Source organism: Pinus tabuliformis, chromosome 2_1 (genome assembly GCF_031772625.1).
Source record: "Pinus tabuliformis cultivar Carrire ecotype Pingquan chromosome 2_1, CPIR1, whole genome shotgun sequence".
NCBI classification, from domain to species: Eukaryota; Viridiplantae; Streptophyta; class Pinopsida; order Pinales; family Pinaceae; genus Pinus; species Pinus tabuliformis.
In genome coordinates this window covers 697,175,100-697,187,036 of record NC_142299.1, presented here as the reverse complement: position 1 = coordinate 697,187,036, position 11,937 = coordinate 697,175,100, and positions in this window count along the sequence as shown.

Below are 11,937 nucleotides of genomic sequence, written 5' to 3'. Positions count from 1 at the left end.
GAAAGATAAGACTAGAACCCAGGGGGCATGCATCCTGGTCTGCTTCGGGCAGAGAAAACCTTGGGTATAAGGTAGGTTTCCGCGGGAGAATATGGCTAGTCCGTACCCCGTCCGTCTAGGAAGAGGGGTTGTTCTAGAACAAGATTCTTTTGTCAAAGTTATGTGTTTGACGGAACAGGGTCACTCACCTTTGTCTATTTCGGTAGACATCGCCAAGGAAGTGTTTTGTTTGAAAGATTAACGAGACAATCTTTGGGTAACCTAAAAGAGGTAGGCCTCCCTCAGTAAAACAAATGTTTTGGCAGAGGTGAAAAGCAGGGGTAACCTTGAAATTGTATTTTATACCTGGGGGCATGAAAACCTTTTGGAGTGCAAGCAAGGGCGGCTATTTATTTTTTAAATTTTTAGGTCCTCCTTTTAAACCTGTAGGTCTAACCCTTTAAACTCGTAGGATTAGTCGTAGCCGAACTTGCATAAAGAAAGGATATGGAGCAAAGCTTTAAAGATGAAGCTCCAGTAAAAAATAGAATCTTAAGGAGACATTCTTATCTTATGACTGGTATATCGAGCAGTTTTAGCACAAGTTCATGCTCGTTAAAAAATAAACGCAAGATTCGAGCAGTTTTAACGCAGAATTTATGCTCGTTAAAAAATAGAAAAGCGATTGTGAGCAAGCTTTCCCCTAGAGTTCAAGCTCATCCAGAAAAAATGAACCGGTAAATAACCATTGTGATCGTAAATTCATCAGCCATAAAAGCCTTGGTCGTGTTTGCTCCGTCACCTCCACTTTTCATTTGGCGGATCGTTCACCTCCATTTGATTGTTTACCCATTTTGAGGAACAACTGCGAAGAGTGATTTCACCTAGCCATCCTTGTGACACTGCTGTGATTGGAAAATTCCAACCTGTACCTGGAATCAGCTGCTAACCCTGTTCATCACTTGTTCCTCAAAAGACGAGTCTTCTTTGAGCTCTTTTCATCTGACTCGTAAAATATGAAAAGTTTGCCGAGTTTCGGCCTTCCAGCTCGTTAAAGCGACCGGAAGAGCTATCCCTCCTCTAGATTTTAATCTTTTTGGACCTGAGGTATTATTGCACAAAAAGATCGAGCGCTTGTTTAGTTCAGCTCGTTAAAACTATCGAACATTCATCCCTTCTGTATTTTTTTATACTTTTTCAGACTTAAGGGATTAGATGACGAAAAATGACCTTTGGAGTTAACTTTACGTACCTCTTCAGAATCTCTAAAAATGAAAAGGACCGAGTTGTCTTTGTCGCTAGACTCGTTAAATGCATTAAATAGCGACAAACTTGTCTTTAGACGAGAACGAGTTTCCCTATCGCTAGGCTCGTTAAAACATAGCGATGGGCTTGCCTGAAGGGTAGGTTATAGAACAAGCATATGTTATCCTCCTCAAGCTTGACAAAAATAAAGAGGTACTGGTCAGCAATGACTGGGGAAAAACTGGGAGAAACTCAAAGAAACTTTGATGGTAGCAAGTCGCTCTTGAACATGACACTTTTCCTCCATACCACAATCGGGTTGGGTTGTTTCATTCACCGGTCACATCACCATGGTCTCGCCATACCATCCATATTTGGGGTAATGCTACCGATCCATCGCATCAATGTTGCCATGTGTTCAATAGAAGTCGTTCAGAAAGAGTCAACCGTGTCCCATCCACTGCCATACATTATCCTTCATCCTTTCATGACCGCCACCCTGAATCATATGTCACAGATCGTTTTCACCTCCATCACAATCATTAACTCCGTTCTGTGTCACTGATGTGGGATTCATTAAGGCCCTCCTTTGACGGATCGCTTCTTGTCGACATCAGCTCATTATCCAAGAAGTTGATCTAGGGACACCCCCCTCAGTACTTTGAAGCTTGCATGCCTCAATGGCAAGTTTCTCACTTCCGGCGACAGGTATACATCAATGACCTTCGACCGAAAGATTTTGTGTGGTGTTCGATTCCAAGTCCTTTATTCACACCACGTGAATTGTACTGCAGTACCTTGAGGGTCATCATCATTATCGGTGATTCCTCTCGCGCTTGTTAACAGTTTACATCATTGACTGGTAATCAAGCGATGTCTTTCCATGTTCGACTTCAAAAAATTCTCACGTGGATCGACTTGTACTTAGAGTGAAGATCAGACGAGATTGAAGACCCCGGATCTAGTTTCATCCATCTGGGCTGCGATATATATTCAGGAAATAAAGACATTGACATGTACATCATTGCAGCAGATGATTATCCTGCCCAAAGGATGATAATTTCACCAAAAATTATCAAGTCTACCATCAGACGATTGTCTGTTCTATGTACAAAAAAATGAATTTATAAAGCTGAGCATGGGAATGCCCACCTCAGCTAGATCATGAAAGCAATATGAAAAATAATGTATTGTATTGTATCTTATTACAGGTCTCCTCCCAGCATTGGATGAACTTCGGATCCTCTTGATAAAGCATTTCACCCGATAAACGGCCTCATACTTTAGGGGGCAACTGTTATAGACATTTTTGTGCCTTACAACATTGAGCATGAAATGTCCATAATCTAAGGGATCCAAAGTCCCTAAACATGTTGTTCCTACCCCTAGAGGAACAAGGCCAATAAACCACAGCAATTCAGAGAAGTTCTCCACCAAAAATTGCTCAAAAACAAGTCAATTCAGGATCATTTCAGTGGCTACACTAGCTGTCTGCGCTGAATGTAAAAGCCAACACTGGCTACCTACGCTGAATGTCAAAGGCAACATTGGCTACCTGCGCTGAGCGAGAAAGGACATGTGGCAAGTTCATTTCTCAAGGTGTCAGAACCCAGGAAGTTTCCAAAATGACACTTGCCTCAGGGAATTCGACTGGTGATGAGTAAGAGGTTCCAAATCTCCAAGTGGAAGCAAGAACCTCCAAGTGGAATCAAGAACTCACAGAGGGAGAGGACACTAGTCACATCTCAAGCTGACTCATCCTCTCTCCAAACATCTATATATGGATCTCTCCCCCATGAGATCTGGAGGCTGGAATTTTGTGAATGCAAAGAATTGCTGTTGGTTTGAGTTTAGAGCTATTGGGTGATTTGCTTTGAAGGAGGTGAAGAGGAGATTCCTTTCTGCTGGGAAGGTGATGCTGGATTGGGCCTCATATGGTTGTATCACTTCCTGAACTTTACTTCTTCATCAATAAAGCCATTTGAGTTTCTTCTATATGCATGTATCTCAATGATGTTTTGTTGTATTTGCATATTTAGTTTATTCTAATCCTTAAACTAGTTATGAATGTATGCTTCTTGTAGTTTCCTTCTCTTGCCATTTTGCAGGAACTTGGTGTAGCTGGGCCAGTGAAAGAGCAAGCAGGAGAGAGTGAGATTGGATCAACAAACTAGCAGAAGACGTCAGTTAGTTACATCCTTCTCCTCTATTTACATTTCATAAAGAAGAACACTTAGATAGTTTTGTCTTGTTTGTTGCTGAGGTACTATCACTCCTTAGAGTGGGATAGGGTCATTCCGTATTGGATACTTTTCCCAACAACAAGCTGTGGTCATCGAAGGTAAGTGCGTGAAATAACCTAGCTTTGACGGTTTATGCGTTGGAGTCCCAATGTATAACAATATGTCTGGATGATCAGAAGGTAGATGAGAATTTGAAGCCGTTAACGACTCTGAGAGTTCTTCTACCTCAATGTTATCTTTCGACTGGAAGAGAAATCGAGAAAGAATGGGGTTGTTCCTCTCTAGCTCTGCGGAAGTACTAGGCCTATCCTAAACACTAATGTCCCTGAGCAGAGGATCAATCTCTGATGCGTCAGCTGCCACGGGGTGAAAACCATTGGCAGTATTGCCTCTACGACTTCTAGGAGGAGGCTCTGAACTTGGTGGTGAAAGACCACGAAGTCTTTGAGATCAGTCAGCCACTTTGAATTTTTTATCAAGATCTAATTAAAGACTCAAGAGAAAATGAAAGCTAGGCCAACTAAAAGCATAGAGCACACACTAAAAATGTCCCTAAAATATATCAGCCAGTCGAACAACTTTCAAGTATTTCTGCTCCGGGTAATGAGGATTGGACACGAAAATACAAGAAAGTGAAGTAATGGCCTTCCGAAGATATTCTGGGATAATGGCGGCCCAGACCTACCAGCGAAGGTATCAGAGGAAGTTACGATGACCTCCAAACAATAGCTTGTGCCAGTGCAAGCCCCCAAGCTTTGCAAGGGTGCCCTCTAGAAGTACTGCTGAGTGTGATACAACATCGAACTTAGGTGCCATGGGATTCCCCTCCACAGCCACCTGTGCAGATCCCTAGGATAAGAAACTAAGGTTACCAACTTGTGTCAGAAGCTAGGCGGAATAGTCTTGAGGTAAGATCTGACAAGTAGGAGAGGGGGTATCTCTCTTCCTTCTCTTCAAAAACCCTTGTGCTTAACTCACAGATCCGGAGCTTTCCTGGTCTCCCTAACGCTATTGGATTTTCACTTGTTATTCACACTTCTATGTTTGATAGTTTAAAGTGGCCTTGGAGATTTTTCTCTCCACACACCTAATCCAAGGCCCTAAATATCCTAAAACTTGTTGGTGTGTCTAAATTGACAATATAAAAAAGTTCTAGTATATTTTAGTTAATGCTTGTTTTTAAATGGGATGTTCTTAAGTCAAGGATTAAATGAAAGTAAAACTTGTGGTGTTCTTCGACGTAAAAGAAATTAATAAAAACCAAACTATATGCAAATGCACTTGTTTCATTCTTCGATGAAAGAAATTTCTACCAGGATCTAAGGAACTTCTAAGAAAGCAATAAATTTTTCTTTTCTTTTCTTTCAACACGCTTCTCACTCACAAAAACTAACAAAAAATATGGATGCCCTAAAAGATGCACAAACTATCCTAATGCAATGAGTATATGCTGATGCAAAAACTTAAGACTACTCTAAAGCAAAGAATGAAAGTAATTTGTTTATCGCTTCTAATTAGCCACTAATTTTCCACTTTGATGTTTAGATAGAATATAAGTTCCTAATGCTCATTTTCGTCCAAACACTAAAAGCAAATCTCAAGACGAACAAAATTCTCTTTCACTCGCAAAAAGAAACCAAATCAAAACAAGGCAAAGAAAGAAAAAACCAAGTTTTTAAGAAGTTTTCTTTAAAAGCAAAAGCAAAAAACAACTTAAGCGCTCCAAATACTAAAAACTTTGAAACTGAAAAATAGGCAACAAAAACACTTTGCAAGTTATCAACTCAAAATGGGCGAAAACTCAACAAAATAGGTGTTTCAAGATTCTCTTAACAACCAAAAAGCAGCAAAAAGAGCTTGGTGACAATGATCAAAAGACCAAGAAAGACAACTTTCAAAAAGCAAGAAAAGCAAATGGCCACAAGATGCAGTTTTGACACAAAGCAAGAAGATCACAAAGATAAAGTTTGTCACAAAGATTGAACCAATCTTTCTGCTCTGGAAGACCAGAACAGCCAAGATTCTTAGAAAGAAATCTCATGTGCTCAAACACAAATGATGACACTTGCAACAAAAAAAAACAAGACCAAAACTTTCTACAACAGGAGAGAATTCGAAACTAGAAACTTGCTGCAAAACCAAATACTGACAACAAAAATTGACTGCTCAGGAAATACTCAGACCAGTAAACAAATATTCTGAAATAGAAAGACTTGAAAAAATCTTGGAAAATTAGGGTATACGTGACTGTGTCAATACACAATGGCGTGTATATGCAATTCAACCCAAAGAAACCTGCATATACACGGGCTCATATGGGGAAACTTGTGTACATACACTACTGTAACCTGACAAAACTGAGTATATAACAGTTCACAAGAAAAAGCAAAAAAGAGGTCTGAAGAAACTGCTTAGACTTAAAGTCTGAGTTCCTATAGGAATAGACAAACCAGTTATAGCAAGAACAACAATGGCTGAGCCTTGATTGGCTTAAATTAACCCAAACTAGGAACAACAATACTGTTGTCCCTAGTGGAGTCACCAATTCTTTTGAGGGATTAAATCCCCTAGGGTTTTGGGTCAACACCCTAGCAGAGTGGGGGTTATCTACAGTAAAAAACAAGCATTCCACACATCCATGATACTTAAATAAGCAAACTACATGAAGAGAGGTGCACCTGGGAGTCCTTCGTTCGGGTAGATCCAGCCAAGGTCCAAACCCTCTTGGAGTTCCTCTCAATCCTTGAACCTGCAAAACAACCAATTCAAATAAGAATAACAATATATGGACAAAGTATCATATAGAAATCAACTTTATAACTTATTGAAAGATGGTTAGTTATAAAATTGAAACAATTATTCATATGTAAAACATAACAATAACATCATATGCATAAAGAAGATTGATTTCAGGAATAAGACACATGTTTTTTTATTGTAGATAACTAAAACAAAGGAATGATATCACCTAAATCTTCCTCTTTCTGGCTCCAAGTGGAGTCATCCTCCGGATCCATCCAATCCCAGGTCTTCAAAAGGTTCCTTCCATGACTAACACAAAGATATCTCAACTAGTGAAATGACATCATAACTCAAGGAAATAAGGGTCTCCTATAGTGGGGGTAGTGCTAGAAGCACAAGGATCTTTAGACCTGATCAGGGATAATATCAGCAGAGTAATTCTCTCTTTTCTCTCCTCCTTTAGGCCTTCCCATTGAATCCTTTTTATACTTCTCCCAAAGTATTTTTTTAGTTGGGAATTCGTTGGGAACAGTTGGGCCACGGGAACTAATAGGTAATCAACTGGTAAAACCCATGATCTCTACCTGAAATTAAGGAGATTTATTTTTTTTTAAGTGTTTTAAGACATATATGCGGGTTGGGTATACACAGACCCACGTACACACGTGTTTAGCTCAGGGCAATGTCGCATACAGGGAGTAAAACATTGTTTTTTAACTATTTGGACTAAGTCTGGAAGGAGGGTGATGAGCCCCAAAAATGGACAAATATTTGGGCTCATTCAACCTCCTAATTTGGCTTAGTCCACCATTCTCATTTGTTTATTGCATGTTTTTGATTATTTTTATGTTAATAGAGTGAATTTGGTTAGTCATTATGCCAACAAGTCTAATGGGTGCTTTGTGTAGCCTTGTTGGTCAACTTGGAGACAAAATTGAAGGTCTTAATGAGCACTTGGCAGCCAAATTCGTGGGAGAACAAGCTAGAGGATTTGTAGGAAGGTGTCCCCCTCATTTATGGACCCTTACCTCGAATTCTCCACCATCAGCTCGGAGTTCAAAGGACACCAAATCAATGAGCTCAAGGGCAGCCAAGCAAGTCAAGTTGGACTGCTGTTAACTACAAGTCTTGGGCAGCCAAGTCCCTAACTTTTAGGAGGACTGTTGGGTCCTCAAATTGTATAAATAAGAAGGCTTGGGGCCTCATTTTGGTTAGCTAGTGGTTGGTCATTTTTGTTAGCTAGTTGGTAGTCATTTTTGGTAGCTAGTAGTTAGTCATTTCGTAGCAGCTAGTTAGTCAATGTGGTTTTAGCTCTTTGTAAGCCAGTTTTGGCATGACATTAGACTTTTGATTATGAATAAAAGCAAGCAGTTTTGGATCAGATTTTGAGTTTTTAAAGGAGCCTAAAGCTCTCGGGGTTGGGCCCAACCTGAGAGCTCAGGCCTCCTTCCTTTGTATCAATATTGTTCCTTTAGCATTTCGTTTCCATTTTCCTTTACATGCATTTGAGTATAGCTGCTGATTTAGATTTCCTGTAGAAGTCAAACAGATTGGTTTTATTAGTTAGAATTGTTGTAGTTGTTTGGAAGTAGGCTGAGGCATTACTTAGATCCATTCATGCACTTTCATATTCAGCATTGCTTCTTCATTCCACTGCCATGCATGAGTTTCCTTCACAATTTATATTGTTGTTCATTGATTTTATGTCACAAGTAGCTCAGGTTGAAGCATTCTCGTTTTGGTGACACTCACAAGCATTTGTTTCATCTACACTACTTTCTCTTGTTCCATCACTTCGTCCTCCACCTTGATCACACCTGCAAACACATCTTTGATCCCTGCTCCGCTCTGTTATCTCACAAAGCCTTTCACTCCTCACGTACTTCCACTCTCTAGCCCTTTCGTTGACATAGCCCTTTACCTTCCACCCTACTCCCTACACTCACTTCCCATCCCATTCTTTCACTTCTAAAGCCATCACCAGCCTCATTCCTACCTTACACATCTCCCTCTACCATTTCATCATCCCTCCATCACTCCAAACACTCACGGTAGGTCATCCTGTAGCCATTTTTAGACATCCTGTAGAAAACAGAGTATCCTGTAGGATCCTCCACAACCATCCTGTAGAAGGCCACTCTCTCGGTTGCTGAGCATCTGAATGCGAGGAACCTCTATGGATGGATGCTAAGGATCCCTAGGAACCTCTCCTAGTCTCCCCAACCTATCCCACGCTTTCCTTCCTTCTCCATCCCATCTGCACAACCAAACCCTAGTTAGCACAAGATCACAATCATTCCGCATACTTAAAGGAAAAATACAAAAACAAAACTTTCATGATGCAAGTAGTTTAGATCCATGCATTCTCACTTATTAGAGGTAATGACATCATTGGTAGAAGTTTCACTTACATTCCTTGCATTGTAGAGGTCAGACTAGTTAAATTAGGGTTTCCTAGGTTTACATGCTTTGATTTGCTTTCAGTTCATTTTTGTCAAGTAAAGTAGCTTTCCTTTGAGATTATCTTTCGTCCATCAATTAGCAAGCTTCTTCTGAGAGCCTATAGAAGTTGGCTTGAGCCCTAGCGGACTTGTGCCAGCTGACCAAGTGACAGTTGCGACAAGAGCTAGTACTTGTGCATATAGCACCGCCGCTTCCAAGTTTGTACGAACTACCGGGTTGATAAAATTAAGAGACTGGAAGCCCCAGGAGTTGTAGCATTATTGCTACAATACTGGAGCTCACCATCTTTTTGGCGCCGTTGCCGGGGAAGCGGCAGAGTATTGGTGATTGTTGCTATTCTTCTATTTTCTACTACAACTTTCTGCTAAGTAGTTTATTTCATTTCCCTTATGCAATTTCATTTATGCAAAAGTAGATTAGCATTTCTTGCTTTCATAGATTAGCATTTCCTGCTTTCACAGATTAGCCTTTCCTGCTTTCATAGATTAGTATTTCTTGCTTTCATAGATTAGCATTTCAATTCCGCAATTTCATTTCTGCAAGCGTAGATTAGCATTTCATTTCATGCTTTGTAGGAGTAGAGATAAGTTAGAAAAATGATTGCACAACACCCCCACTGCTTCACACAGCCAACGTTCTTCTTCGATGGCTGTGATGAAAGAACCCTAGGGTGGACATCAAGACATATCTGAAGAACCTCTAGGGGAGAAGAAGAAGAAACATTCCTCTGAAGCAAATGGCTACAAGTAGAGATGTTGGGAGCAACATCTTGTCCAAAGATGAATTTGAAAATCAGATCAAAGATTTCAAGAGTGATATGAGGCAGTTTCTTGCCATGCAACTGGATACCTTGCGGATCAAAAGAAGCAAGAAGAAGCCAAGAGGGCTTTGGTCATTTTTTGTCCTGGGTGTCTTAAAAAGCATCCTAGGAACGAATGTCCAGTGCACTCCCTAGAAGTGTGTTTTGTGTGTGAAGGATACCATCTTACAAATCAGTGCCCTTCCTTGCCCAGAATCAAAGCTACATATCAAAGAGCCAAGAGAGCCACTGAATCACTCTGTTATATGAACCAAAGGAGGCCACATGGACCCATACCCTACCAGCAGGAACTACAAGGGACACCCGAGACCTATTATGACCCTTACCGAGCCACCTTCATGCCTTCTTGGGGTCCCCCTGTTCATCCTTCCTGGTTCACACCTCCTCCTTATTCCTTCACAGATCCATATTATGCCCAAGCAGTTGCTCATTCGTTTCACTCTTATGCTCAACCACAGCCTCAGTGGAATGCACCTTATCAGGAGTGGAGGCCCCAGTACAACTCCCATCCCACTCATTTTCCTCCACCACCTGCTCATCCACAACCATCGCCTCCTCCTCCACCAAGGCAACCCCAAATGCCTACCCAACCACAATTCCATCCATCTCCATCTCAATTTCACACCTCCACTCAGCTACCCGTACCTCCATTTCCAAAACCATGCAATGGAGCAGCTCAACCCAATTGCAAATCTAAGGCACAACATGTGCAAATGACTCCTCTTGAGCTCAATGATGTTCACCAAAGCTCAGGAAAAGCATTGCAAAACAGAGATCTTCTTGAAAGCATTGAAGGATCACATCCAACAAAAGAAGATTCAAAAGAGGAGAGCAAAGAACCATTGATTGCACTTGATGAAGAGAAGAGATCAGAATCAGAGACTGAGAGAGTTCCCTCATGGTTACCATCAAGTCTTCCATGTATTCAAGAGAAAGATCAGCAAAAGGAGGAAGATGAGAAAGTCATGATAGAAAGTGACATGAAGAATGATCCAGATCAGCAAAGGGACCAAGGATATCAAAGCTATATTGAGACATGGTTCCAGACAGTCACTAAGTTGCAGCAGTACTCTCTTCCTCAGCTATGTTTGATCCCTTCAAAGTCAGATCATTTGGTCTCTGAGATCTGGATACTTGTCCAAGCATGCATTTCGAGCCTTCACATCGTTTTTTCTCTAATCTCGATGTGCACATGGCTCCATTGGAAGTATTCTTATACTTGAGAATGATTTTGTTTTTCAAGTAGGGTAGGGTAGAAAAAAAAAAAAGAGGAAAAAAGAAAAAAGAGAAAAAATGAAAAAAAAAGGAAAATAGAAATCTAAGGTGAAAACCTCCTTGGAGGCGCCTTAGGTTGGCTCATTGATTGAAAACCTCCATGAGGCGGTCAATGGGTTGGAAAAAAAGGGAAAAGAGAAAAAGATCTTTGGGTGAAAACCTCCTTTGGAGGCGCCCAAGGGAAGCAATTAGGGTGAAAACCTCCATGAGGCGCCCTAGTTGTTTTTCAAAAAAAGAGGAAAAAAGAAAAAGAAAAATAAAGCTAATCTCAATTTCATGTTGCAGCAATGACATTGCAGGTTAAAGGAGGACGTTGCATGATAGGAGGAACACTCAAATCAAAGACAAAGGAGTTTTTGTGTCTTCTACAGGAAGTTTCGTATCTTCTACAGTAAGCTTACAAAAAAGCCAAATTGATCTCCAAAGAGGACCTGAAGGCTTGGAATATGTCCATGAGGCCTACACTCATCTATGTTTCCACTCCTCACCCCTTTTCCATCATTCTTTTCATGTCATTATGCTTCTTTCCTCAAAACTGTGTTTTCTACAGGATGCTCTGTACTTCTACAGGAAACATCTTGTAGAACCTTTGGACGAGCCAAATTCAATCTCGAAAGTGAATCTAATGGTGGGAATCTGTTGATCAGGCCTACAAGCACTTGTGTGTCCATCCCTTGCCTTTCTCCATCATTCGTCCACCTCCTTGTGCTTCTCATTGTGCTTCTACAGGAACATCCTGTAGAAATTGTGGGAAACTAGGCATGCATTTCAAAAAGTGGTTTGGCAAGCATGGTAGCTTCCTCAAAGGTTCAAGAGTCCTCCTGCAGTCTTCCAACTCATCCTCCATCATCTCCATACCTGCATCAAATACAAAATTCATTTTGTCATCCCATGCATGCACATGCAAAAAGCCTTGAGGCAAAGATACCTAGAGCCAAATTTGTTTTTGCCATAACTTGAGAACCATGCATCCATTTGACAAACCTTTCTATGGGGGCTTGTACAAGGTCGATGACAACATGCCTGAGCAGTTTCATGCAATTCCGGTGCACGGTTTCCAAGGAATCAGCCTCCATCACCATCAGCCATTTTTGCATTTTCTCCATAACCATGCATCCGTTTCAAAACCTGTATCATGGGGAGATGCACATGGGTGATAGTAGCCCACCC